The 6,000-nt window shown below is 32.5% G+C and overlaps 1 protein-coding gene across 1 annotated transcript in view; it reads left to right on the top strand.

Moving 5' to 3' along the window:
* The first annotated feature begins 5,062 nt into the window (after positions 1 to 5,062).
* The window catches only part of LOC123710388 (zinc finger homeobox protein 3), a 104,488-nt gene continuing 103,550 nt past the window's right edge, over positions 5,063 to 6,000 (top strand). Inside the window, exon 1 of the mRNA XM_045662239.1 lies at positions 5,063 to 5,272. The gene's annotated coding sequence lies outside the window, so the exon portion shown is untranslated. The remainder of the gene's footprint in view (positions 5,273 to 6,000) is intronic.

Genomic DNA, 6,000 nt, shown 5'->3' with positions numbered 1-6,000 from the left:
TATAATACGCTGAATGGATTTCCCAGTATTTTCCAAGAAGTCAAAATGAGCTCAGAAGGCTTAGCTTTCCTTCAAATATCTGCATTTCCTTATCAAAGGCCCCAACGACTTTTAAAAAGTAGGGTGAGGCGACCGATGTGTGGGTGTTGCGCATGTGTGCGTGTCACGATTCATCTATGTGTTAATGCGTTTTCTTTTTACCAATTTTTGGGGTGTCCACGATGTTATTAAAATATCGGATAAAATTGTAATTTTAATATTGTGCAGATTTCACTTAAAAAAATACCCAAAAAACTATTAATTAAAACTATAGCAAATATGTTTAAAGCCAAAATCAAAATCTTTTATTCATTTAGGTAATAATGTACAGTTATGAATGTCATAATGAAAGCTTCTTATTTTACATTAACTGCCAGTTCTTAAATCAACGGCGTAGAACGGAAGAGAAGAACTAGCACTCCGTCACACTTTTTAATCGCCTTTTTTTACACAATATTTGTAAGGAGCTGCAACCATTACCAGCTGTTCCACTGACTTCTTAAGTAATTAATAGTTAATCTCTAATAATAAAATAAGTTAAAACAAAGGTTTGTCTTTTTAAGTGACATTTAAGTGAGCCTTGAAACGTGAACTTGGCTACATAAGAAAATAATAATAATACTAGTTATACTGAAATAATTTGATACCACATGAATCGCGGTTTGTTCCCACTTTACATTAAAACAGTCGTGGCTGTTGACGAGACGTTGATACTAGTAATTTCTCTACCTTAAGGTTATATATATATTATTCATTAATATTTATTTGCGTAAAGCTTCATTCAACTGTCATCATAATTTTGATTTTATCATGATTTTTGTCTATTTTTCTTCTATAACAAACGGGTAGGACGCTGATGATAAGTGATACCGCCCATAGACATGCCAGAGGGCTTGTAAGTGCTGCTTTTATGGATTGGTTACATTTCTTGACGGATCAGTACCAGTAGGCAGCTAGTTCCACTTGGTGGTGGTGAGTGGCTTTAAACGCTTAATTGTGGAACGACGGATGTCGAGGTGATGCGGATGTATTTCGTATTCTGCTGTTTATATATTATATATGATTTTTTTTAAAGTATAAGAGCGACTTGAGGGAATGGATCGAAATATTTTTTTTTATAATAAACTTGTTGTTTTACACAAATATGTGTTTTAAAGATTTTTAAAGTTAATGTATGAAGATATCCTTTATTCTCTGAACGCATATTCACTGTCCAATTCTTCCGAATCTCAAAGTGTGCATAATACGCGTACACGTAAGTGTGCGACACTTGCTATTCACGAATTCGTATCGATAGTATTGATTCCGTATTGTCGTTCGTAAAGGGGTGATAGGACGTCACCACACTGTCTTTTCTATAATTATAGAATTTAAATTTAGATACTGTAGTTACGTGTATTTATTATTTAAGGAGTACCTTCTTATTCTTAGTATATTTAAATTAACGCAGTATAAAGTTAGTTCTACAATCGAATGCTTATTATACAAAACCTGTTCCTTTTTTAAATTTTGTAGCTGAATTCCTTCTTCACTCCATATTTGAATCAATAATATTACGAAGGGATCACAATATTAAGTCCTTAAATCGAACATGCTTATAATTCAAAAACCGTTCCTTTTTTAAATCTTTAAGCTAAGTTTCTTCTTGACATTTGAATCAATATGAAAACTACGTACCAATAAATTTCACTCGGTTAGGACTTTTAGCTTTTAATAAAAATATCTATACTATTACGTTACCACCGATAAACACTTCATCTTAAGCAAGAATGATAGATCTAAGCAAAGAAATCGACAAAATTTCATATGCATATGTAGGTACACCCCCTAAACTAGAGAAAGGGTCTCAAACACGCGCGCCATTAGAAAAATGTCGCGATAAGGATGTTCAATCATTTCGCTACCAATAAGGGGTGGTATCGATTTTGCGAACGTCACCCGAACCCTTAGACTATTTTAAATAACTTAGATGTTCCATATTTAAAATATATATTTTTAAATTATTAAAGAGGTTTTACGGTATAAGAACAATGTGTAAACAAAGAAACTGGCATAAAGTCAAAACTATTGCTATAATATATAAAAAAAAAATACTTCATGGTACCAAAAAGTATTTATATAAATGTTTTGTAGACAGCTGTAGGCTTTATGTAGCTCAGATCGTTATTAATTTTATTTAATATGAAGACTGCCAACTTTCAGCTGATAATTATGCAACATGATTAATTATTTTTATTATTTATATTTATTTTTAGTAGATTTAGCACATTTATTAATAATGATATATTTTGTTCTAGGTACTTAAAAGCTTCAATAATTACTTCATATGGGTAAGCTTTTTAAAAATTAAACCCACACCATAAACTAAATCGTAAACACGTATTAAAACAATTCTTAAACTACGTCTATTCGCCACTAGATGGCACCTCGCTAGTGGTTCGTACACAGGTTGTACACACATAAACCCTCATATGTGAAGGGTAAGTTTCTGTGGTTCATTAGAACTTATTAGTTTCACAATTAGTGGATAGGGGGCGTAAGTTGTTCTGGCAGAAATTAGTGCAAAAATATGAATTTGTGTCAAAAGAATTCAGCGTTATATCACTGCCTTTAACACATTTTAAAATAAATAAATAGTGATATTTAATGTTGTGTATTTACATTAGATTTTAAATTTATTTAAAATTATAATATTAGGTCATGCATCTGATTTCCAGAACACCTTTAACATCGATAACGTGTTATAACTCTAAAACTTTTGATTTATATATAAACATATTCTTGTCATAATAAATTGCGAAGTAAAAATTTCCGAAGATAGCTCAAAGTGCAATTAAGAGCACCGTTCCATTTTTAAATTTTAACTGAAATGTCTTCTGTAGTTCCATATTCGAATTATTATAATGCGTAGTGAACCAATAATTGTTCGTCTAACAGGTAGGTACTTTGTATGAATGGGCACGTAACGTATTCCGTGTTTTGAGCAAAGAGTCACGGTTACATCACTCGATACACTTACACGAAGGTCAGGGGTTGGTCACGAGGGTCAACGCCCGCTTTTCAATAGAAATAAACCGGTTTGCGCGCGAAATTTACTTTTTTTTTAGTATTACTAGCCAGCCTCATATGTGGTTTTCTTCTTTTCAAACCGGCCAGTAGTATTTTAATTCAACCTATGACTAAGATAAATTCGATCTGTATATTGTTTAACGCTATTCTTAAACGAAACACTCTTAATTATCTTCATTTAAACTGTTATAACGTTATAATATACAGATAAAACTAGAAAGTTTCTCAAATCTACATTGATTAAGTTTCATAGTTCCAGACTGAATAAGCGAAACGAATTAATTAAAATTTTAAAATTATTTTTCGTAACACTCACATAAAACTTCAAAGACATTTTTATGTCCGGACATTTTGAGTAACAATATATCGTATACAAACAGTAGTCAGGTGGCATTTTTTGCACACCGTGGGTGGTCGACATCGCATATCACATTATTTATTTGACTAGGACAAAACGGAGTTTAAAATATACTTTGTTTATATGGTGGTTCTGTAATCTAGGTTTGACTATCACAGTTTTTAATGGGACAAGCTGGCTTGTAAAAAAGTGCCTATACCGCAACGCCAAGAGGCCTTACGGATGTGTTACCGGACGTTAAGGGAATGTTACGCTGTAATCTTATTTAATATAATTGTTAAATTCTTGCTTGTCGTGCCTACACAGTTTATTTCGTGATTTTTGTCTTAAGATCTCATTCTCATTTATTTCTTTGATACATTTAATTAATACGTACTCATTTTAGTAGCTTGCCATAGACAATAGACACTATATTTTTATAGCAATAATATCTGCATTAATAACTAAAGTCAATTTTATTTTATACTTAGGTAAACTGAAAGTTTACATAAATCGAACCGCATCTTAAAGGATTTTAATTTTTTATTTAAATATTAAGTAATAAAAAAGGTTAAATTAAATTGACTAATTGAAATGAATTATCCTAATATTGGAAACATCTTAGAAGTTTGTTTATAAAATTCTATTAGGTACTAGTCACAGTAAATAGGTATTATATGTGAGTAGACATTTTAACTCATAATTTAACTAGTATGTTACCTACCTATTACGCGCTCTAAACTAATATTAAAAAGAGGAAACATATAGGTAGTATATTTGCCTACTCAAAAATTACTGGAGCGATAATTCACTATTAAACTCCACTTTATCCTCAATTAACATATTATGCTATATTAATTACTATTAAAAGGTACCTGTAGTTGTACGAAACCGGGACAGCCCACTATATTCTTGATTTCTAAAATATAACAATTTTGTATGAAATTAGACAAAAATAATTTGATTGTTTTGTGTTGGTAGTTCTATTACTTAAAACCACTGCACAAAAGGTACCTACACGATTTTAAGGAAGGTAATTAATTTTAAATAATTTCTATTTGAAGTATGCGCATACATATATAACTCTATAACAATTATTATCGACTTGTAATTTATTAACTTTACCTGGAAGAGACATAACATATCGATATTTACCTATAAGGCAAGGAAACCTATTGACAGAGATCAATGACCAATTAATGCGTGATTAGCAAACAAAATGGAGGGCAGTAAATAAATATGGCACTGCACAAAAAATAATTACATCAAGAGATGCAATTAAACAGCGTAATTAACGCTAAGGCGTGGCTGTACTAATGAGGGACGCATAGAGGCGGCGGCGGACGTAATGAACATTAAAGATTGGCGGGAGATGCGCGCTCCCCCGCCCCCGCGCACCCGCGACACCCCCGAACCCCTCATTACTTATACAAAATACTTAAGACGCGCGTCGTCCCGCTCTCCGCGCGCTAATAGCTCGCGCCCACTATATCGCCGTCCCGCTTCACCCGCCGTAATTAAGCTCGCCTCGCCTCTGAAGCCCCGCCCCGTGTGCGGGGAAAGGGGCAACAGCGAGCGGGGGGCGCCGCGTCCATTCGCGCAGTGTGCCGGCGACCGTTGAAAGTGTTGTGTCGCGCCGCGCTTTACAACCCGATACAAGAATAATAAAAACTCAGTTCCTCATTCGTGTGTGTTTCCGTGTCACAAGTTCACTGTGTTCCCTGACTAAGTGTTGTTTACGTTAATCGGATACTGTACAGTGTTTGTGACTGCGTGTGTAATGCCGCAAATTTCTGCATAACGGCGATCACCGGGCAATGCTCACAGGTTAATATATCGAATTTTCTAACTGCTAATGAGAGTTCCATTTGCCGAATTTGAATTCTAACTGGAAAAAGTCTTACTGGCTTTCTTTCATCTATCGTAAATAATTGACGGATAATTATAGTAATTCAATTGTTTATGGTCGTAGAAAAATAATGTTCGAAAAGTTGAAACAAAATCTAACCTTTACAGAAATAATATTTTTTTCCATAAATACGTTTGGGTTAAGGTACTTTATTACACTTTAAAAAGGAATTAGAGTTTTAACAAAAATGATACAATGATACAAAGTAACTAAGGATGGGTACTTTGAGTTAAAACAAACTTATAGGAATAAATGTTAATGGAATGAGAGTACTAAATCTTATTGTGATTTCAATGTTTATTTGTCCATGGGTTATTCTGAGATAAAAAAGACTTAACTAGGTAAATTCAAAATTTATAGAAATAGTTACGGATTACAAATCTCATACAATAAATTAAAAAAACAACTTTTTTACTAATATTAATATAATGTAAAATTTAACATTTTCGAGATATTTTTGCCAGAGTTGTTTGCGTCGGAGATTCGGTTGCTTTTCATGTTATTGTCATAAAATAATTTAAATAATTGACTTTGAAGAACAATTATAGATTAGACAAAACAAAATGATAGAAGTCAAATTTTGAATTTTACCATAAAAGAATTCTATTATTATAGATAACTAATATTGTACAACAGATGATAAAAA

Source organism: Pieris brassicae, chromosome 5 (genome assembly GCF_905147105.1).
Source record: "Pieris brassicae chromosome 5, ilPieBrab1.1, whole genome shotgun sequence".
NCBI classification, from domain to species: domain Eukaryota; kingdom Metazoa; phylum Arthropoda; class Insecta; order Lepidoptera; family Pieridae; genus Pieris; species Pieris brassicae.
Note: the sequence above shows the minus strand (reverse complement) of the source record. Positions and strands in the feature narration are given on the sequence as shown.